The sequence below is a fragment of the Balearica regulorum genome, chromosome W, assembly GCF_011004875.1.
Source record: "Balearica regulorum gibbericeps isolate bBalReg1 chromosome W, bBalReg1.pri, whole genome shotgun sequence".
NCBI classification, from domain to species: domain Eukaryota; kingdom Metazoa; phylum Chordata; class Aves; order Gruiformes; family Gruidae; genus Balearica; species Balearica regulorum.
The window spans coordinates 15483535-15507286 of NC_046219.1; the positions used below are offsets into that span (position 1 = coordinate 15483535).

General features: G+C 50.1%; 1 long non-coding RNA gene across 1 annotated transcript in view; it reads right to left on the reverse strand.

Moving 5' to 3' along the window:
* The window catches only part of LOC142599220 (uncharacterized), a 434245-nt gene extending 415474 nt beyond the window's left edge, over positions 1 to 18771 (reverse strand). The window contains exon 1 of the long non-coding RNA XR_012832841.1: positions 18527 to 18771. This is a non-coding gene — a long non-coding RNA (uncharacterized LOC142599220). The remainder of the gene's footprint in view (positions 1 to 18526) is intronic.
* Between the last annotated feature and the right edge of the window lie 4981 nt (positions 18772 to 23752).

The following is a 23752-nucleotide window of genomic DNA, read 5'->3' on the forward strand; positions in this document are numbered from 1 at the left end:
TGTTGGCTGTCACCAATCACCTCCTTATTTTCCATGTGCCTGAGCATAGTCTCCAGGAGGATCTGCTCCATAATCTTGCCAGGCATGGAGGTGAGACTGACCAGCCTGTAGTTCCCTGGGTCTTCCTTTTTCCCCTTTTTAAAAAGGGGGGTTATGTTCCCCCTCTTCCAGTCAGTGGGAACTTCACCAGACTGCCAGGACTTCTCAAATATGATGGAGGGTGGCCTGGCCACTTCATCCGCCAGTTCCCTCAAGACCCGCAGATGCATCTCATCAGGTCCCATGGACTTGTGCACCTTCAGGTTCCTTAGATATTCTCGAACCTGATCTTCTCCTACAGTGGGTGGTTCTGCATTCTCCCAGTCCCTGCCTTTGCCTTCTGTGACCTGGGCAGTGTGGCGGCTCAAGCACTAGCCAGTGAAGACTGAGGCAAAGAAGTCGTTGAGTACCTCAGCCTTCTCCATATCCTGGGTAACCAGGTCACCCGTTTCATTCCAGAGGGGACCCACATTTTCCCTTGTCCTCCTTTTCTCACTAACATACCTATAGAAGCTTTTCTTGTTGTCCTTAACATCCCTGGCCAGGCTAATTTCTATCAGGGCTTTGGCTTTCCTAACCTGATCCCTGGCTGCTCAGACAGTTTCTCTGTATTCCTCCCAGGCTACCTGCCCTTGCTTCCACCCTCTGTAGGCTTCCTTTTTGTGTTTGACTTTGCCCAGGACCTCCTTGTTCATCCATGGGGGGCCTCTGGGTGTTTTTGCCTGACTTCCTCTTTGTTGGGATGCATCTCTCCTGAGCTTGGAGGAGGTGACCCTTGAATATTAGCCAGCTGTCTTGGGCCCCTCTTCCTTCCAGGGCTTTGTCCCATGGTATTCTACCAAGCAGATCCCTGAAGAGGCCAAAGTCTGCTCTCCTGAAGTCCAGGGTAGTGAGCTTGCTGAGTGGTCTCCTCACTGCCCTGAGGATCCTGAATTCCACCATTTCGTGGTCACTGCAGCCAAGGCTGCCCTTGAGCTTCACGTCCCCTACCAGGCCCTCCTTGTTGGTGAGAAGAAGGTCCAGCATGGCACCTCTCCTCGTTGGCTCCTTGTCCTGGTTTCAGCTGAGAGGGTTAATTTTCTTCATAGTAGCTAGTGTGGGGATATGTTTTGGATTTGTGCTGGAAACAGTGTTGATAATATAGAGATGTTTTTATTCTATGGTCCTGTTGTTGTTGAGCAGTGCTTACACAGAGTCGAGGCCTTTTCTGCTTCTCGCACTGCCCTGCCAGCGGGAAGGCTGGGGGTGCACAAGAAGTTGGGAGGAGACACAGACAGGACAGGTGACCCAAACTGACCAAAGGGATATTCCATACCATATGACGTCATGCTCAGCTTATAAGGAGCTTGGGGGGAAGAGAGAGGGGGGGGGCGGTGGCATTTGGAGTGATGGTGTTTGTCTTCCCAAGTAACTGTTACGCATAACAGAGCCCTGCTTTCCTGGAGATGGCTGAACACCTGCCTGCCCATGGGAAGTGGTGAATGAATTCCTTGCTTTGCTTTGCTTGTGCGCGCGGCTTTTGCTTTCCCTGTTAAACTGTCTTTATCTCAACCCATGAGTTTTCTCACTTTCACTCTTCCAATTCTCTCCCCCGTCCCGATCCGGGGGGAGTGAGTGAGCGGCTGCGTGGTGCTCAGCTGCTGGTTGGGGTAAAACCACGACACTCCTCTGGCACTTGGAGGAGAAAGTTGTCATCAATGCATTCCAGGAACCTCCTGGATTGCTTGTGCCCTGCTGTGTTGTCCCTCCAGCAGATGTCAGGGTGGTTGAAGTCCCCCATAAGGACCAGGGCTTGTGAGCGTGAGGCTGCTCCTATCTGCCTATAGAGGGCCTCATCCCTCCATCCTCCTGGTCAGGTGGCCTGTAACAGACCCCTGCTGTGATGTCCCCTGCCCCAGCCCTCCCTTTAATCCTGACCCATAGGCTCTTGGTGGGCTCCTCCTCCATCCCCAGGTGGAGCTCCATGCACTCCAGCTGGTCACTGACATAGAGGGCAACACCCCCTCCTCATCTGCCCTGCCTGTCCTTCCTAAAGAGCCTGTACCCTTCCATCCCAACACTCCAGTCATAGGAGCCATCCCACCACATATCCATCCTGCCAATAAGATCATAGCCCTGCAGGCGTGCACACATCTCCAGCTCCTCTTGTTTATTCCCCATGCTACATGCATTTGCATAGAGGCATTTCAGCTGGGCCACCAATGAGGCTGACTTACTGGCTGGGATGGCTGGGATTCTTTTGATGCATTTTCCCAGTGTTTCCCTCTTGGCTCCTATTGCCTCAGGACCCCCTGGCTCATCTCCTCTAGACTTCGAGCGTGCTGCAATGTGTCCAGCACGTCTCCGAGCAACAGGCCGAGGACCCTCGCTGGCACAGCCCATCCCTCCAACCCTGGCATGTCATCTCACAGCTTGTCACAGACACGCCTGCTATTATCCCCCTCCTCCTTCGAGCTTAGTTTAAAGCTCTGTTGATGAGCCCCACTAGTTCCTGGGCAAAGATCCTCTTCCCCCCTTTGAGAGAGGTGAATCCCATCGGAGTTCATCGAGCCTGGTGCTGTGTAGGCCATCCCATTGTCAAAAAACCCAAAACTGTGGCGATGACACCAGCCATGGAGCCTTGTATTAATAGACTGGGTCCATCTTTTCCTCCCAACGTCGCTGCCCGCAACTGGAAGGAGGGAAGAAAAAGTAACTTGTGCTCCAGGTTCTCTAAATAACCGTCCCAAGACACTGAAGTCTTTTGATTGCTTATGCATTATGTGTCACAGCTTCGTCCCCACCCACATGGAGGCGCAGTAGTGGGTAGTAGTCAGAGGGCCGTACCAGGCTGGGGAATTTCCTTGTAATGTCTTTAACACGGGCCCCAGGACGGCAGCAGACTTCTCTAAGAGGAGGGTCTGCCCTGCATATTGGACCCTCTGTACCCCTCAGAAGGGAGTCCCCTACAACTATAACCCACCTTTTCTTTTCTGTGGAGGTGGTCATGATACAGGGTGTGGACCTTTCTGGCATTGGTGACACCTCTGGTGTAGCTCGACTATCGTCCATATCCTCCTTTGACAGGTCTTCCACAGTCAGAGCCTCATACCTGTTGTACAGAGGCACCTGGGAGGGTGACGTGGGCAAGGAGGAGGTTCACCTGCCACCCCAAGCATGACTTGCTTCCATTCACTCCTTCCTTTTAAGCTACTGCCTTCATCCTGGCAGGGGGAGGATACAGGGTCACTTTCATCTTGGGTTTTGTTTGGTGTCTGTCCCTGTTTCTGTCTCAGGGAGGGCAGAGCTTGGCTCCACCAGTCTCTCTCTATCTCTCTCTCAGCCTCCTTGATGCTCCTTAACCTCACCATTTCTTCACATAGTTCTGCCACCAGGCTGAGCAGATCATCCACCTGGTCACACCTCATGCAGCTATTCTCACTACTGCCATCCATTCCCAGTAACAGGCTCTGGTACTCCCTGCAGCATGAGAGCTGGGTGGCTGCATGTTTCTGTGGCAGCTCTGTCTGGGTTGCCACATCCCTTCTGGTGAGCACAAAGGTTAGAGCTTTCTGCTGTGTGGATGCCATAGCTAAACTTCCGTGGAGGTGATGACCACTAATGGACTCACCTCTTGAGCCAGTAGGGTGGCCAGGCCCTCCCTGCACACCCTCCCACACAAACTGCTGCACCACGCCCTGGCTGACACACCACGCTCTGTTTGCTGCCCTGAGGATCTTGAACTCCACCATTTCATGGTCACTGCAGCCAAGGCTGCCCTTGAGCTGCACATTCCCCACCAGCCTCTCCTTGTTGGTGAGAACAAGGTCCAGCATGGCACCTCTCCTTGTGGGCTCCTCTGTCAGTTGCAGGAGGAAGTTATCATCAGTGCATTCCAGGAACTTCCTGGATTGCTTCTGCCCTGCTGCGTTGTCCCTCCAGCAGATGTCAGGGTGGTTGAAGTCCCCCATGAGGACCAGGGCTTGTGAGCGTGAGGCTGCTTCTATCTGCCTATAGAGGGCCTCATCCACAGTCTCCCTGGTCAGGTGGCCTGTAGCAGACCCCCGTTATGATGTCCCCTGCCCCTGTGCTCCCTTTAATCCTGACCCAGAAGCTCTTGGTGGGCTCCTCCTCCATCCCCAGGTGGAGCTCCATGCACTCCAGCTGGTCATTGACATAGAGGGCAACACCCCCTCCTTGTCTGCCCTGCCTGAAGGGGATTGCAGCCTTTGGATAAGCCACACCAGAGCAGGTACTTCCCCAAGTGTACTGCAGCCCATGGAGGAATCCACACTGGAGGAGAGGAAACCTGTAAGAAGCAAGGAGCAGCAGAGGAAAAGAGCAAGAAGCAAGGAGAAGCAGAAAGAAACCATTTATCTCCTGGACCTAAACCTTTTGTGGTACCAGTCAGGATGGCGAAGGACTGAGTAGAGCATGCAGCAAAAGCAAGGGAAGTGGAGACTAGGAAGTGGGGAGGTGAGACGTTGGACTGAAGCTGAGCCTGGGCAAGGGAGAAGGAAAGGTGTTTCCCCAAGTGTTGTAATTGTTTACCATTTTTTTTTCCTCAATACCTAAATAAGTAATTAAAAGTTTATGTTAATTGATGTATTGGGTTTATGTGGCAAGGTTTTGGTAGAGGGGGGGCTACAGGGGTGGTTTCTGTTAGAAGCTGCTAGAAGCTTCCCCTGTGTCTGACAGAGCCAATGCCAGCCAGCTCCAAGACAGACGCATTGCTGGCCAATGCTGAGCCAATCAGTGATGGTGGTAGCACCTCTGAGATAACATATTTAAGAACGGAAAAAACCACCCACCTGCACAACAGCAACTGCAGCTGGAGAAGAAAGGAGTGATAATATGTGAGAGAAACAACTCTGCAGACACCAAGGTCAGTGCAGAAGGAGGGGGAGGAGGTGCTCCAGGCACCGGAGCAGAGATTCCCCTGCAGCCTGTGGTGAAGACCATAGTGAGGCAGGCTGTCCCCCTGCAGCCCATTGAGTTTGATGGTGGAGCAGATATCCACCTGCAGCCCGTGGAGGACCCCACACTGGAGCAGGTGGGTGCCCGAAGGAGGCTGTGACCCCATGGGAAGCCCGCGCTGGAACAGGTCTCTGGCAGGAGCTGTGGACCTGTGGAGAGAGGAGTCTATGCTGGAGCAGGTTTGCTGGCAGGACTTGTGACCCCATGGGGGACACATGGTGTTAATCAGTCAAGTGGCTTCTGCTAAACTTGTATCCCAGTGCTTCCATGCCCCATTACCTAATGCCCTCAACATAGTCTTTAACAGTCCATTATATCTCTCCATCTTTCCAGAGGCTTGTGGGTGATAGGGGATGTGATACACCCACTCAATGCCCTGTGTCTTTGCCCAGGAGCTTGTGAGGTTATTTCAAAAATGAGTCCCATTGTCTGATTCAATCCTTTCTGGGGTACCATGTCGCCATAAAATTTGCCTTTCAAGGCCTAGGATGGTGTTTCGGGCAGTGGCATGGTTTACAGGAAATGTCTCTAGCCAGCCAGTAGTTGCTTCCACCATGGTGAGTATGTAGCGCTTGCCTTGGCGTGTTCATGGCAGTGGCCCAATATAGTCAATCTGCCAGGCCTCGCCATATCGAAAACCCAGCCACCGCCCTCTATTCCAGGGAGATTTTACTCGTGTCGCTCGCTTGATTGCAGCACATATTTCACATTCATGAGTGACTTGTGTGATGGCCTCCATGGTCAGGTCCACCCCTCGATCACGAGCCCACCTGTATGTTGCATCTCTCCCTAGATGTCCTGATGTTTCATGGGCCCATCAAGCTACAAATAGCTCACCCTTACGCTCCCAGTCCAGGTCCACCTGAGCTACTTCAATTTTGGCAGCCTTGTCCACTTGTTCATTGTTTTGATGTTCTTCAGTGACGCAGCTTTTGGGCATGTGAGCATCTACATGACGTACCTTCACAGCCATGTTTTCTACCTGGGCAGCGATGTCCTGCCACAATGCAGCAGCCCAGATGGGTTTACCCCTGCGCTGCCAATTGGTCTTCTTCCACTGCTGCAACCACCCTCATAGGGCATTTGCCACCATCCAGGAGTCAGTATAGAGATAGAGTACTGACCACTTTTCTCGTTCAGCAATCTTTAGGGCTAGCTGAATGGCTTTCACTTCTGCGAACTGACTTGACTCACCCTCTCCTTCAGTGGCCTCGACGACTTGTTGTGTGGGACTCCATACAGCAGCTTTCCACTTCCGATGGTTTCCTACAACACGACAGGATCCATCAGTAAACAGAGCATAATGCCTTTCGTCTTCTGGTAACTCATTATATGGTGGTGCCTCTTTGGCACGAGCTACCTCCTCAGGCAGTGCTCCAAAATCTCTGCTTTCTGGCCAGTCCATGATCTCTTCCAGAATTCCTGGGTGGTTGGGTTTCCCCAGTCGAGCTCGCTGCGTGATTAGTGCTACCCACTTACTCCATGTAGTGCTGGTTGCATGATGTGTAGAGGGAATGTTTCCTTTGAACGTCCAGTGTAGCACAGGCAATCGCGGTGCCAAGAGGAGAGATGCTTCTGTACCAACAACTTCCGAAGTGGCTCGAACCCCCTCATATGCTGCTAGGATCTCTTTTTCAGTTGGGGTGTAGTGGGCTTCTGATCCTCGATACCCCCGGCTCCAAAACCCTAATGGGCGACCTCGGGTTTCTCCTGATATTTTTTGCCAGAGGCTCCAGGTGAGGCCATGCTCCCCAGCTGCAGTGTAGAGTACATTTTGTACAGCTGGTCCTGTCCGGACAGGCCCAAGAGCTACTGCATGAGCTATTTCCTGTTTGATATGCTCAAAGGCTTGTTGTTGCTCAAGGCCCCATTCAAAATAGTTCTTCTTTTGGATTACTCAATAGAGAGGGCTCACAAGCTGACTATAACTTGGAATATGCATTCTCCAGAACCCCACAAGGCCCAGGGAGGCTTGTGTTCCCTTCTTGTTAGCTGGTGGAGACATAGTTGCTAACTTGTTGACCACATCCATAGGCACATGACAGCATCCATCCTGCCATTTTATTCCCAAGAACTGGATCTCTTGTGCAGGTCCCTTGGCCTTGCTTTTCTTTATGGCGAAACCAGCTTTCAGAAGAATCTGAATTACTCTTTTCCCCTTCTCGAATACTTCTTCTGCCTTATTGCCCCATATGATGATGTCATCGATGCATTGTAGATGTTCAGGAGCATCATCCTTTTCCAGTGCAGTTTGGATTAGTCCATGACAAATGGTAGGCCCGTGCTTCCACCCCTGGGGCAGTCAATTCCAGGTGTATTAGACACCCTTCCATGTGAAAACAAAGGAATTGAGAAGAATGCATTGGCGATGTCCATTGTAGCATACCACTTGGCTGCTTTTGACTCCAATTCATATTGGAGCTCTAACATGTCTGGTACAGCAGCATTCAGTGGTGGCGTCACTTCGTTCAGGCCACGATAGTCTACTGTTAACCTCCATCCTCCATCAGACTTTTGCACTGGCCATATGGGACTATTAAAAGGTGAGTGAGTCTTGCTGATGACTCTTGCAGCAATCCCACAACAAAGGGATCTTCTGAGAGACCAAACAGGGTAGATAACTGTTTGATCTTCTCTGCGTTCACAGTGGCCACACCAAAAGCCCATCAGTACTCCTTTGGGTCCTTGAAGGACCCTTTCCTGAGGTAGTCTATGCCAAGGATACAAGGGGCCTCTGGGCCGGTCACAATGGGGTGCTTCTCCCACTTGTCCCCTGTTAAGTTCACCTCAGCCTCCAATACAGACAATTTGTGGCATCCCCCTGTCACTCCAGAGATCCAGATGGGTTCTGTGCCCCTATACCCTGATGGCACCAGTGTACACTGTGCACCAGTGTCTACCAAAGCCTTATATTTCTGTGGGTCTGATGTGCCAGGCCATCGAATCCACACAGTAGTCCAGTATACCCGGTCATCCCTTTCCTCCTCCTGGCCAAAGGCAGGGACCCTGTATTCCTGTTCCTGGTCAGAGTATTCACTGTCTGACCCTTGCAGTGACAGACCAGAAGTCCCCTCACCAGGATCAAGGGAGGTGATTTCAGTTCTTCTCTGTCTGGGAGATCGCTGATTGCCTTCTCGTGTTTCTGTAGCAACTACACTGACAGCCTTCTTGGGTGACCCCTTCTTAACAGCTGTCTTCCCTCTCAGTTCACGTACATGGGCTTCCAGCTTAAAGGTGGGTTCACCATCCCACTTCCTCATGTCCTCCCCTTAGTCACGCAGGAAGAACTAGTGTGCCACGCAGCATGCGCCTGGGGCTCCCTTTCCCTCTGAATGGAGCAGGAGATGACTGATTTCTTGGGGTGCCCCTGACAGCCAAGGCACTGGCCCGTAGGGATGAGGAGGGACAGAGATTTTCTTCAGAGTTTTGGAGCCAGGAAGAGACTCTCTCCACAGTTGGTGTGTCCATATACAGGCAATACATCATTACCAAGATGTTAAAATATGATTCTGGGGCACTTTGAATCACCTTCCTCCACGTCCCGTGTGCACAGGACATCCTCTGGATCTTTGGAGACCTCCTCATCATCTAGATCACTGTAGATGACTTCCAGCACTGCTAGTTCTCTCAGGTACTGGGTGCCTTCATCTGTGGTGGTCCACTTTCCTGGGGAGTTCACAAGATCTTCCTTGAATGGGTATCTTGCCCTCACACTTGAGAGGAGCCATCTTCAGAGACTGCAAATTGCTGTCTCTTTTCCAATTCCCCTCTCAATTCCCTGGTTTCTAGCAAGGGATCCCAGCTGTTGGGCTTCCTTACCTTACAATTGCTGACTGTCAGCCCCATCATCCCAGCATCAGAGCAGCCAGGCAGCAATCCGCTCACCTGGCTGGCAGCTGTAATCTTTCCGCATGTCTCAAAGTTCTGATGAGTTTAGGGACTGGGTAGTTTCTGCTTCCTGTCTGAATTGTCTCACTCCTTCCTCTCATTTCTTTGTTGAAGGACCGGCTTCCTGATCAAACCTTTTCTCCTCTTCCTCCTCCCTTACTAGTCAATGATATGGACCCATTGGCCTCCTTGTCCACTGTTTCTTTTTTACTACTGGGGCAATTACTGTAGTTATTGTTTGGGTCCCAATCTCAACCAGGGTGTCCTCAGATGCAGTTTGGATCCCTGCCTCAACCACAGTCCTCTGAGAGTTCTGCACTGTGGCTTGATAGGCATAGGCCAGGCCCTAGTACAGTGCTAGAAGCTGTTGGTTTTCACTGGTGTAGGCAATACACCCTTCTATCCAGTGGCGCATCAGTTTGCCAGTGTTGCTTGCCTCTTCAGGTGTAAAGTCCTTGGTTATGGGAAGTGATAATTGTCCTAAGAACCTGCCCAAACCCTTCCACACACCCTGCCACCCAGGGACTGGCCACCTCAGGGCACATTTCAGTATCGCCTCACAAAACCCATAATATGCCAACGGTATTAATTAGTAATATTAAACAGCTCATGTAAGGGTGAACAAGGACCTTGGGAGCCTGCATAATAAAACCATTCACATCAATCCTGGGTAGGGAGAGGGAGATGTATTTCCTCATTGTCCCCACAAAATAGCTCCCCCAGCACACTAAGACCTTCAATGCCAGGGCAAAGAACAAAGCCATTGTTTGTATTAATATGTTCCCAAAATCAGCAAAATAGAGATAAGCAGTGCAGCCAAACAAGATCCGTGACCCGCACAGAAGCTTGCCACTTAATAACTATATAGCACACAATAAAAAACTGTCTTTGTCAAGCCCCACGTTGGATGCCAAAAAGGACTATGGTGCGTTGACCTTGGCTGGACACCAGGTGTCCACCAAGCCGCTCTATCGCTCCCCTCCTCAGCAGAACAGGGAGGGGAGAAAAATAAGATGGAGAAAAACTCCTTGTGGGTCAAGATAAGGAATTGGCTGGATGGTCACTGCACTCAAAGAGTTATGGTCAACGGCTCAATGTCCAAGTGGAGAACAGTGATGAGCAGCATTCCTCAGGGGTCGGTACTGGGACCGGCACTGTTCAACATCTTTGTCGACGACATGGACAATGGGATCGAGTGCACCCTCAGCAAGTTTGCCAACGACACCAAGCTGTGTGGTGGAGTCGACACCCTGGAGGGAAGGGATGCCATCCAGAGGGACCTTGACAGGCTGGAGAGGTGGGCCCATGCGAACCGCATGAAGTTCAACAAGGCCAAGTGCAAGGTCCTGCATGTGGGTCGGCGCAATCCCAAGCACAAATATAGGCTGGGCAAGGAATGGACTGAAAGCAGCCCCGAGGAGAAGGACTTGGGGGTATTGATTGATGAGAAGCTCAACATGAGCCAGCAGCGTGCGCTTGCAGCCCAGAAAGCCAACCCTGTCCTGGGCTGCATCAAAAGAAGTGTGACCAGCAGGTCGAGGGAGGTGATCCTGCCCCTCTACTCTGCTCTTGTGAGACCCCCACCTGGAGTACTGCATCCAGCTCTGGGGGCCCCAGTACAGGAGAGACATGGAGCTGTTGGAGTGAGTCCAGAGGAGGGCCACGAAGCTGATCAGAGGGCTGGAGCACCTCTCCTATGAGGACAGGCTGAGAGAGTTGGGATTGTTCAGCCTGGAGAAAAGAAGGCTCCGGGGAGATCTAATTGCGGCTTACCAGTACCTGAAGGGAGCCTACAGGAAAGATGGAGAGGGACTGTTTACAAGGCCATGTAGTGACAGGACAAGGGGTAATGGGTTTAAGCTGAAGGAGGGTCGATTTAGATTAGATGTTAGAAAGAAATTCTTTACTGTGAGGGTGGTGAGGCGCTGGAACAGGTTGCCCAGAGAGGTTGTGGAGGCCCCATCCCTGGAAGAGTTTAAGGCCAGGTTGGATGAGGCTTTGGGCAACGTGGTCTAGTGGAGGGTGTCCCTGCCCATGGCAGGGGGGTTGGAACTTGATGATCTTTAAGGTCCCTTCCAACCCAAGCCATTCTATGATTCTGTGATTCTATAAGATAAAGCCAGTTTAATAAAGCAAAAGGCCACTCATGGAAGCAAAGGAAAAAACTCAGAATAGTTACTCTCTACTTCCCATCAGCAGGCAATGTCTGGCCACTTCCTGGGAAGCAGGGCTTCAGTACCCATAGTGGTTCCTCCAGAAGACAAACATTCTCAATAACAACTGCCCCCACTTCCTCCTCCTTTTTCTCAGCTTCTTATTGCTGAGCAGACGTCATAAGGTTATGGAATATCCCTTTGGTCACTTTGGATCAGCTGTCCTGTCTGTGTCACCTCCCAAAATCTTTCCCACCCACAGACTACTCGTGAGGGGTGGTGAAATGTTGGAGAGACAGCCTTGATGTGTGCTGGCACTGCTCAGTAGTAGCCAAAACACTGGTGTGTTATCAACACCTTGCTAGCTACCAATACAAAGCACAGCGCTATGAGGGATGCTGTGTGAAAAATTAACTCTGTCTCAGCCAGACCAAATACACCCTGCAGCCCATGGAGGGTAACGGTGGGGCAGATATCCACCTGCAGCTCGTGGAGGACCCCACATCGGAGCAGGTGGATGCCCGAAGGAGGCTGTGATCCTTTGGGAAGCCCATGCTGGAGCAGGCTTCTGGCAAGACCTATGGACCTGTGGAGAGAGGAGCCCATGTTGGAGCACGTTTCCTGGCAGGACTTGTGACCCCATGGGGGATCCATGCTGGAGCAGTCTGTTCCTGAAGGACTGCACCCTGTGGGAGGTACTCATGCTGGACCAGTTTGTGGAGGACTGCCTCCCGTGAGAGGGACGCCACACGGAAGCAGGGGAAGGGTGTGAGAGGTCCTCCCCCTGAGGAGGAAGGAGCAGCAGAAACAATGTGTGATGAACTGACCACAACCCCCATTCCCTGTCCTGTTGTACCATGCAGGGGGAGGAGGTAGAGAAAGTCAGGAGTAAAGTTAAGCCTGGAAAGAATGGAGGGTTGGGGGAAAAGTGTTTTTAAGATTTGGTTTTATTTCTCATTACTCTGATTTGATTGGTTATGAATTTAATTAATTTCCCCAAGTTGAGTTTGTTTTGCCTGTGATGGTAATTGGTGAGTGATCTCTCCCTGTCCTTATCTTGACCCACAAGCCTTTCATTATACCTTTTCTCTCCCCTGTCCAGCTGAGGAAGGGGAGTGATAGAGAGGCTTTGGTGGGCACCTGGTGTCCAGCCAGGGTCAATCCACCACAAATGGCAATAAATTAATTTTGGGGGCATAGGGTGGTGAATAGTGTGGTGTGAGTACAACTGGTGCAAGTGTGAGGTATGGTTTCAGTGTGAGCATGTGATTCAGTCACACAGGATGACTGTGAATGGGGTGTGTAATGTGAGGTGAGTGTGAGCACATGACTAGGTAGTACAAGGTGAGTTTGAGCAGAGTGAGTGAGCACATGGTGCATGGTGACTGGGCGCATGATGAAGCAAAGTGGATGTGAGTGTGTGTGGGTGAGCGAATAGTGTAGAGCGTGAGTGTATGACTGGGTGGTGCAGGGTGAACATGGGTAAGGGGTGTATGTGTGTGAGCATGTGACTGACCAGGTGTGAGTGTGCATGAGTGCATGACTGTGGGTTGAACGGAGTAAGGGTGAGTTTGTGACTGGGCATTGCACGGTTTGAGTGCGAGAGTGTGGTGTGAGTGTCCACTCATGGGTGTATAGTGCCTGTGTTGTGCATGTGGGGAGGTATAATCATGCAACATATGCAAACATGGTGTGCAGTACGTGTGTGATCCAGTGTGTAGCGTACCAAGTGTGCATGAGCATAGTGTGTTGTCGTGGTTTAGCCCCAGCCAGCAACTAAGTACCAAGTGGCTGCTCGCCCACTCCTTCTCCCCTGGTGGGATGGGGAGGAGAATCGGGAGAAAAAGGCAAAACTCATGGGTTGAGATAAGAACAGTTTAATAGGACAGCTCTCCTGGTTTCAGCTGAGATAGAGTTAATTTTCTTTCTAGTAGCTGGTATAGTGCTGTGTTTTGGATTTAGTATTAGAATAATGTTGATAACACACCGATGTTTTTAGGTGTTGCTAGGTAGTTGTAGTGGTTACACTAAGTTGTATTGTGTTTGCGTGGCAAGGTTTTGGTAGCGGGGGGGCTACAGGGGTGGCTTCTGTGAGAAGCTGCTAGAAGCTTCCCATATGTCCGATAGAGCCAATGCCAGCTGGCTCCAAGATGGACCCACAGCTGGCCAAGGCCAAGCCAATCAGCGACAATGGTAGCGCCTCTGAGACAACATATTTAAGAAGGGAAAAATAACTCCAAGTGCAATTGCAGCCAGAGAGAGGAATGAGAATATGTGAGAGAAATAGCTCTGCAGACACCAAGGTCAGTGCAGAAGGAGGGGGAGGAGGTGCTCCAGGCACCGGAGCAGAGATCCCCCTGTAGCCTGTGGTGAAGACCGTGGTGAGGCAGGCTGTCCCTCTGCAGTCCATGGAGGTTAACAGTTAATGGAGCAGGCTCCTGGCAGGACCTGAGGACCCATGGAGAGAGGAGCCCACACTGGAGCAGGTTTGCTGGCAGGGCTTGTTACCCCCATGGGGGACCCACACTGGAGCAATCTGTTACTGAAGGACCAAACCCTATGGAGGAGACCCACACTGGAGCAGTTCATGAAGGACTGCAGCCCGTGGGAAGGACTCATGTTGAAATTCATGGAGGACTGTCTCCCGTGGGAGTGACCCCACGCTGGAGCAAGGGAAGAGTGTGAGGAGTCCTCCCCCTGAGGAGGAAGGAGCAGCAGAGACAACATGTGATGAACTGACCACAACCCCCATTCCCTGTCCCTCTGTGCCGCTGGTGGGGAGGAAGTAGAGAAATCAGGAGTAAAGTTAAGCCAAGGAAGAAGGGAGGGGTGAGGGGGAAGGTGTTTTGAGATTTGGTTTTATTTCTCATTACTCTGCTCTGATTTAATTGGCTATGAATTTAACTAATTTTCTCAAGTTGAGTCTGTTTTGCCCATGACGATAATTGGTGAGTCATCTCTCCCTGTCATTATCTCAACCCACGAGCCTTTCATTATTTTCTCTTCCCTGTCTATTTGAGGAGGGGGAGTGATAGAGCAGCTTTGCTGGGCACCTGGCACCCCCATTCCGCATCCCTCTGTGTCACTCGGGGAGGAGGTAGAGAAAATCGGGAGTGACTGACTTATGACCACCTAAGTCAAGGACTTTTCAGCTTCTCACATCCTGCCTGGTGTACAAGAAGATGGGAAAGCATAGCTAGGACAGCTGACCCAGACTAGCCAAAGTGATATTCCCTATCATATAACTGTGATAATTGCACATAAGAGGTTAAAAACACTGGTGTCCACTTACCTATTATACAAACATTGTGGATGGAGATCCACAAGTTTGGCATGGGAAGTAGCAGAAGGAGGGAGTCTTACGGCAGCAAGATGGCCCTGTTTTGGCTAGAGAATGTGGAATAAACAGATAGACGAGTTCTACACAGAATCTTGAGGGCCATGGTGCTTGGAGTGAGGCCTTTTCCTTCATTATCTGTGAAATTAATATTAAAGTTGACACCCCTAAATATGATAATGTGCTAAAAGGAGTACATGCTAAACATATATGACTACAGTAGTTGAATCTCCACCCAAATCATGTTAAATGTCACCCCTGGGAGGGGACAGCTAAGACTGGGGTATAAAAGATATTGAGGAAGTTACCCCTGGAGAGAGAGAAGAGACTGAAGACCCCGATGAGGTAGTCAATGGGCTGTGCTCCTTCTCCTCCACCCAAGATAGGGACACCTTCTTGGTAAGCATTGTGCCTTCACCTTTTGGTGAAGAATACCTGGGATAGCATTTTGGTAGCATTATAATTATAATCATAGTCATATGTTAGCGCTATTGCAGTAAGTGCATTTATCAACGGCAATTCTGAACTCTTTATATCTGTCGCTTTAATAAGCTTTCTATTAGTTTCAACTTTGCGAAACTGTCTCAGTGAAAGTCTTTTAGGGGGCTCTGACAGGCAAACGTTGACTCTGATATGTGGCTATATATATAATCCTTTAGACATGAACCGTTGACCAAGTCTGGGACTAAGACTGGACCTAGATGCACCTAGGCTCCTCTCAGAGAAGGAGTTTAGAAAGCAAGGGAGTCCTTTCTGAACCTCGTGACTCAACGGGAGGGCCTCCTTCAGCCACACATCACTCACACCGTTACGTGACAGTAACGTCATGCTCCATACATAACTGGGAAAGCTAGCTGGGAGGTGGGATCACTGCTTGGAAACAGACTGGGCATCAGGGTGGTGGTTTTTTTCCCTTCCACATTTGGTGACCAATTGCATTTTTTGCATCAGTTGTTTTACATATAATTTTAAAAAATTGTAATTTAAATTTTAATTGTAATTAAAATTTTAATTTTTAAAAATGGTAATTTTAAAAAATTACCATTATTGTTATTGTTGTTGTTGTTATTATTATTATTATTATTCTCTTCCTTTGTTATCCTATTAAACTGTCTTTATCTCTACCCACAAGGTTTTTTTTCCATTTTCCTCCCCATCCCCTTGGAGGGGAAGAATGAGTGAGTGGATGCATGATGCTTGGTTACTGACTAGGGTTAAACCATAACAGTCTTTTTTGGTGCCCAACATGGGACACGAAGGGTTGAGATAACGACAGATTTGATCAGAACATGTTAAAACACATTTGTTAGAAGCATTCATGATATTAGTTTAATCATCACTGATCCACTGGTCACAATGTTGTTTTATTTGTTCTTAGAGTTGTTCTCAGAGTTGTGTTATGTAACACCTTACTTGAGATATATACTGGTTATCAGTGTTTATGTGTGGTTTGTCACATCTGGGTGTTGGATTAAGCTTATTGCTCTGCTGTTTGGTGTATTACTGGCTAATGGTATGATAAAATCATTGATAGTCAGACCAGTTTTGTATTTGTATTCAGTGGCAGCTGAATCTGTATTCAGCAGCAGCAGAGCAACAGTGGCAGTTTCATCTCTGTACTTCGGGAGCCATCTATTGGGAGCTAGTAATAATTACACTTTTTACTTTTACTCCTTGGAGAGCCAATATGTGAGGAAGACACCTTCCTTCACATTCCTTTTCTGTCTCGAGGCTAATTACAATAGCTCTTGAGAATGCTGAATATCCTTGGGATGTTCAGACCAGCACGCTTCTATTACTAGGTCTCCTGAGTGTGGTTCAGGTCTTGTTTAGGGTTAAACAGCTATTTAAGAATACCACCCAGAGATCAACCCCCGCAACAAGCACTGCGGCTACTCAAACCCCAGCAACATGCACTGTGGCTACTCAAACCCAGGCAATAAGCGCTGTAGCTGAACCAGAAAACCAACCCATGCTGGTATCAGTCGCCCCTATACATAAGAAGAAATGGACATGAAAGTCAACTCGTTTAGTAAAGGATGATGAGACAGGGCCATCACAAGAACAGGAGGAGGAGATAGAACCAGAGATAATCACCAGATCCCTATCCCTGAGTTGCAAGATATGCAAAAAGATTTCAGTCTTTGATTAGGTGAGCAACTTGTCACCTGGCTACTCTGATGCTGGGATAGTGGGGCCAGTAGCCTGGAATTAGAGGGTAGGAAGCCAAGGGAAGGGATCATTGACAAGGTGATTGAAAAAGGGACACAAGCTCTCAGCCTCTGGAGGCAACTCTTCTCAGGCATGAGGGAAAGGTATCTCTTCAAAGATGATGTATGTTTTCCAGGCAAATTGACCACCATGGAGTGAGATATTCACTACCTGAGTGAATTAGCTGTGCGGGAGATGGTTTACTATGACTGGGACAATGTGCAGTTACCCACAGATCCAGATGAAGTCCAATGTACCCGACCCACGTGGCGGAGGGTTGTGCAGAGCGCACCACTGGCATATGCCAAATCATTGGCAGTAATGGCCTGGAAAGGTGAAGAGGCACCAAGGGTGAATGTAGTGGCTGGCTGACTCCAGCAATACGAAGAAAGTCTCTTTTCCTCCCTACAGGCCTGTGTCTCAACCACGGAAAGACTATCCAAAAATCTGGAAACCTGTATGAGAAACTGTCCCAGAAGGTCCAGCAACTCAATAAGGATATGTCCAATTCCCTGCTTGTACAGACCAGTATCTCAGCTACTAGGAGTTAGCATTCCTCTGCTCAAGAGAGAGGATATAGAGGGTACACACCATGAGGCAACCTGTGGTTTTACCTGCATGACCACAGAGATGACATGAGGAAGTGGGATGGAAAACCTACCTCGACCTAGAGGCACAAGTATGTGAGCTTCAAGGAAAAACAGTCATAAAAGGGGATTCTTCCATGAAAAATACTGCTCCAGATTCCAGTGAGCAATCCCCCAGACTGAGTAGAAGGCCTGATCATACTTATGATCCTCTTGAAGGGACTTCTAAGCCATTTTTGCAAGAAGTGTGTACTGAGTCTGGCTGAGATGGAGTTAATTCTCCCCACAGCAGCCCTCATGGTGCTGCGCTGTGTATTGGTAGCTAGCAAGGTGTTGATAACACACCAGTGTTTTGGCTACTACTGAGCAGTGCCAGCACACATCAAGGCTGTCTTTCCAACATTTTTTTTTCCCCAGCAGCAGGCTGGGGGTGGGCAAGATCTTGGGAGGGGACACAGCTAGGACAGCTGACCCAAACTGACCAAAGGGATATTCCATACCATATGACGTCTGCTCAGCAATAAGAAACTGAGAATAGGGGGAGGAACAGGGTGGGGGCATTCGTTGGTTTTTTTTTTTTTTTTTACAATGTTTGTCTTCCAGAGTAAGGGGCACACATACTGAAGCCCTACTTCCCAGGAAGTGGCCGGATATCGCCTGCTGATGGGAAGTAGAGAATAATCTTTGCTTTTGCTTTGCTTCCGGGCGCGGCTTTTTGCTTTAGCTACATTAAACTGCCTTTATCTAGACTGTCGTGGTTTAGGCCCAGCCGGCAGCAAGGTACCACGCGGCCGCTCACTCACCCCTCCCCCAGCACAATGGGGAGGAGAAGTATAACAAAAGGCTTGGGTCGAGATAAGGACAGGGAGAGCTCACTCACTAATTATCATCACGAGCAAAACAGACTGAACTTAGAAAAGAGATTCATCTAATTTATTACTAAACAAAACAGAATAGAGCAATGAGAAAATAACATCAAGTCTTAAAACACCTCCCCCCACCCCTCCCTTCTTCCCAGGCTCAACTTCACTCCCGGCTTCAACCTCCTGCCCCCTCAGCGGCACGGGGGAGGGGGGGGGAATGGGGGTTGCGGTCAGTGCAGCGCACAGTTGTTTCTGCCGCTTCTTTGTCCTCAGGGGGAGGACTCCTCTCATCGTTACCCTGCTCCAGCGTGGAGTCTCTCCCACGGGCTACAGTCCTTCACGAACTGCTCCAGCGTGGTCTCTTCCATGGGGTGCAGACCTTCAGGAGAAAACTGCTCCAGCGTGGGTCCCCCACGGGGTCACAAGTCCTGCCAGCAAACCTGCCCTGGTGTTGGCTCCCCTCTCCACGGATCTACCGGTCCGGCCAGGGACTTGCTTCAGCCTGGGCTTCCCACGGGCCACAGCCTCCTTCAGGTGCCTCCACCTGCTCCGGCATGGGGTCCTCCATGGGCTGCAGGTGGAATCTCTACACCCCCTCATCCTTCCTCCATGGGCGGCTGCAGGGGGACAGCCTGCTTCACCATGGTCTTCACCATGGGCTGCAGGGGGATCTCTGCTCCAACACCTGGAGCACCTCCTCCCCCTCCTTCTGCACTGACCTTGGTGTCTGCAGAGTTTCTTACATCTTCTCACTCCTCTCTCTGGCTGCAAAAGCTCTCTCTAACTGTTTTTCTCTTTCTTAAATATGTTATCACAGAGGTGCTGACTGGCTCGGCCTTGGCCAGCAGCGGGTCTGTCTTGGAGCCAGCTGGCATTGGCTCTGTCAGACACAGGGGAAGCTTCTAGCAGCTTCTCACAGAAGCCACCCCTGTAGCCCCTCCTGCTACCAAAACCTTGCCATGCAAACCCAAAACATTTCACCCTTCGCCTCTGTGAATCACATATTTAAGAATTATCATTAAAATATACATTCAACACAAAAAATTCACAAACACTAATCACATCAACAAGGAAAAAGAAAAAAGAATTCCCCATACCAAAATCAAAACACTATCACAACACCAAACAAGAGTGGACAATCTACACACAAAATCTACCTCTTGTCCCTTCACCACTATATCACTCTCAAGTTACGTTCAGTCAATGTTTTGCCCGTTACCTCTTCCAATTACTATCCTTATCTCGATTTTCTTGAGCCCCACGTTGGGTGCCCAAAAAGGACTGTGATGGGTTGACCCTGGCTGGGGGCCAGGTGCCCACCAGAGCCGCTCTATCACTCCCCTCTTCAGTAAGGCAGGGAGGGGAGAAAGGAAGATGGAAAAACAACCCCAAACTCGTGGGTCAATGTGTTGGGTTTGCGTGACAAGGTTTTGGTAGCGGGTGGGAGCTATAGGGGTGGCTCCTGTGAGGAGCTTCTAGAAGCTTCCCCTGTGTCTGACAGAGCCAATGCGAGCCAGCTCCAAGATGGGCCCGCCCCTGGCCAAGGCCAAGCCAATCAGCGCCTCTGTGATAACATATTTAAGAAGGGGGGAAGTTTTTTTACAGCCGGAGAGAGAAGTGTGAAGATGTAACACCAAGGTCAGTGCAGGAGGAGGGGGGAGGAGGTGTTCCAGGCACCGGAGCAAAGATCCCCCTGCAGCCTGTGGTGAAGACCATGGTGAGGCAGGCTGTCCCTCTGCAGCCCATGGACGAAGGATGAGGGGGTGTAGAGATTCCACCTGCAGCCCCTGGAGGACCCCACACCGGAGCAGGTGGAGGCACCTGAAGGAGGCTGTGGCCCTGTGGGAAGCCCATGCTGGAGCAAGCTCCTGGCAGGACCTGTGGATCCGTGGAGAGAGGAGCCCACGCCAGGGCAGGTTTGCTGGCAGGACTTGTGACCCCATGGGGGACCCACGCTGGAGCAGTTTGCTCCTGAAGGTCTGCACCCCATGGAGGAGACTCACGTTGGAGAAGGTCGTGAAGGACTGTCTCCCATGAGAGGGACCCCACGCTGGAGCAGGGGAACGATGAGAGGAGTCCTTCCCCTGAGGACAAAGAAGCGGCAGAAACACCGCGTGATGAACTGACCGTAACCCCCATTCCCCTTCCTCCTCTGCCGCTGAGGGGGGGCGGAGGTTGAAGCCGGGAGTGAAGTTGAGCCCGGGAAGTTGGGAGGGGTGGGGGGAGGTGTTTTAAAATTTGATTTTATTTCTCATTCCTCTACTCTGTTTTGCTCATTATGATAATTAGTGAGTGATCTCTCCCTGTCCTTATCTTGACCCACAAGCTTTTCGTTGCACTTTTTCTCCCCTGTCTAGTGAAGGAGGGGAGTGACAGAGCGGCTCTGGTGGTCACCTGGCCCTCAGCCAGGGTCAACCCACCATATAATGAGTTACCAGAAGATGAAATGCGTTATGCTCTGTTTACTGATGGATCCTGTCGTGTTGTAGGAAACCATCGGAAGTGGAAAGCTGCTGTATGGAGTCCCACACAACAAGTCGTCGAGGCCACTGAAGGAGAAGGTGAGTCAAGTCAGTTCGCAGAAGTGAAAGCCATTCAGCTAGCCCTAAAGATTGCTGAACGAGAAAAGTGGTCAGTACTCTATCTCTATACTGACTCCTGGATGGTGGCAAATGCCCTATGAGGGTGGTTGCAGCAGTGGAAGAAGACCAATTGGCAGCGCAGGGGTAAACCCATCTGGGCTGCTGCATTGTGGCAGGACATCGCTGCCCAGGTAGAAAACATGGCTGTGAAGGTACGTCATGTAGATGCTCACATGCCCAAAAGCTGCGTCACTGAAGAACATCAAAACAATGAACAGGTAGACAAGGCTGCCAAAACTGAAGTAGCTCAAGTGGACCTGGACTGGGAGCGTAAGGGTGAGCTATTTGTAGCTTGATGGGCCCATGAAACATCAGGACATCTAGGGAGAGATGCAACATACAGGTGGGCTCGTGATCGAGGGGTGGACCTGACCATGGAGGCCATCACACAAGTCACTCATGAATGTGAAATATGTGCTGCAATCAAGCGAGCGACACGAGTAAAATCTCCCTGGAATAGAGGGCGGTGGCTGGGTTTTCGATATGGCGAGGCCTGGCAGATTGACTATATTGGGCCACTGCCACGAACACGCCAAGGCAAGCGCTACATACTCACCATGGTGGAAGCAACTACTGGCTGGCTAGAGACATTTCCTGTAAACCATGCCACTGCCCGAAACACCATCCTAGGCCTTGAAAGGCAAATTTTATGGCGACATGGTACCCCAGAAAGAATTGAATCAGACAATGGGATTCATTTTCTAAATAATGTCATAAGCTCCTGGGCAAAGAAACATGGCATTGAGGGGGTGTATCACATCCCCTATCACCCACAAGCCTCTGGAAAGATGGAGAGATATAATGGACTGTTAAAGACTATGTTGAGGGCATTAGGTAATGGGGCATGGAAGCACTGGGATACAAATTTAGCAGAAGCCACTTGGCTGATTAATACCAGAGGATCTGCTAACCGTCCTGGTCCTGCCCAAACAAAACCCCTGCATACTGTGGGAGGAGACAAGGTCCCTGTAGTACACATGGGAAAGTGGCTGGGGAAGGCAGTGTGGATTGCTCCTCCCATGGGGCAAACCCATTCCTGGGATTGTCTTTGCTCAAGGACCTGGGTGTACTTGGTGGGTAATGCGGAAGGATGGGGAGACCCGGTGTGTGCCTCAAGGAGATTTAACCTTGGGGTAAAATAATCTGTAATGTGAGCTGTACGTTCTAGGAAGTAATGTAGAAGGAATGACCCAAACCAACGAAGAGCAGGTTTCGCAAGGAGCCAGATGAATGCAACAACAGCCCAAAGCAAGCCGGTGTTGGTGCCCAACAACTGAACCTGAACACCCATCCTGACAGATTGGGCCCAAGTCATAGCCGGTTCATGAACATCTGGAGGAGCAGAGGAAGCTCATGGAATGGGAGAATAACATCTATCTGTTAAAGGACTGGAAACAGTAGTTAATAAGAAATAAATACAATGAAACGGTTATATAATATATATATGTATTAAAGTGTGTGGAGCGTGAGCACGACACAAATGGTATGGAATAAGGGGTGGAGATTGTATTGGGTCTGGCTGAGATGGAGTTAATTCTCCCCACAGCAGCCCTCATGGTGCTGTGCTGTGTATTGGTAGCTAGCAAACTGTTGATAACACACCAGGGTTTTGGCTACTACTGAGCAGTGCCAGCACACATCAAGGCTGTCTTTCCAACATTTCTTTTCCCCCCTGCCCAGCAGCAGGCTGGGGGTGGGCAAGATCTTGGGAGGGGACACAGCTAGGACAGCTGACCCAAACTGACCAAAGGGATATTCCATACCATATGACGTCTGCTCAGCAATAATAAGCTGAGAGATAGGGGGAGGAACAGGGTGGGGGCATTCATTGGTTTTTTTTACAACGTTTGTCTTCCAGAGTAAGGGGCACACATACTGAAACCCTACTTCCCAGGAAGTGGCCGGATATCGCCTGCTAATGGGAAGTAGAGAATAATCTTTGCTTTTTGCTTTGCTTCCGCGTGCGGCTTTTTGCTTTAGCTACATTAAACTGCCTTTATCTCGACCCACGAGTTTGGGGTTGTTTTTCCATCTTCCTTTCTCCCCTCCCTGCCTTACTGAAGAGGGGAGTGATAGAGTGGCTCTGGTGGGCACCTGGCCCCCAGCCAGGGTCAACCCACCACAAAGTGAGTAGTGAATACAATGAGAAGGATTAAAAGGGCTCTGCTTCCAGCTGGGTGGAGGAGAGGAAAACCGGGTTTATTGTACTGTGTGGATCCAATGGCTGACTGAAGTGAGTCTAACTGGGAATGAGTGGCAAAAGCACCCCACTGTGACTGGGCCAGAGGCTCCGTACATCCTGGGCATAGACTACCTCAGGAGAGGGTATTTCAAAGACTCAAAAGGGTACAAGTGGGATTTTGGAATAGCTGCCTTGGAGATGGAGGAAATTAAACCATTGTCTATGTTGCCTGGTCTCTCGGAGGACCCTTCTGTTGTGGGGTTGCTGAGGGTCGTAGAACAACAGGTGCCATTCACTACCACAGTGGTGCACCTGCAGCAATACTGCACCAACCAAGACTCCCTGATTCCCATCTATAAGCTGATTCGTCAACTGGAGGGTCAGGGATTGATCAGCAGAACTTGCTCACCCTTTAACAATCCCATATGGCCAGTGCAGAATTCCAATGGAGAGTGGAGGCTGACAATAGACTATCGTGGCCTGACTGAAGTCACACCGCCAATGAGTGCTGCCGTGCCAGACATGCTGGAACTTCAATATGAACTGGAGTCAAAGGTAGCCAAGTGGTATACCACAATTGATATTGCTAATGCATTTTTTTCAATCCCTTTGGCAGCAGAGTGCAGGCCACAGTTTGCCCTCACTTGGAGGGGCGTCCAGTACACCTGGAACCGACTACCCCTGGGGTGGAAACACAGCCCCACCATTTCCCATGGACTGATCCAGGCTGCACTGGAACAGAGTGAAGCTCCAGAACACCTGCAATATAATGATGACATAATTGTATGGGGCAGCACAGCAGCAGCAGTTTTTGAGAAAGGGAAGAAAATAATCCACATTCTTCTGAAAGCAGGTTTTGCTATAAAACAAAGCAAGGTCAAGGGACCTGCACAG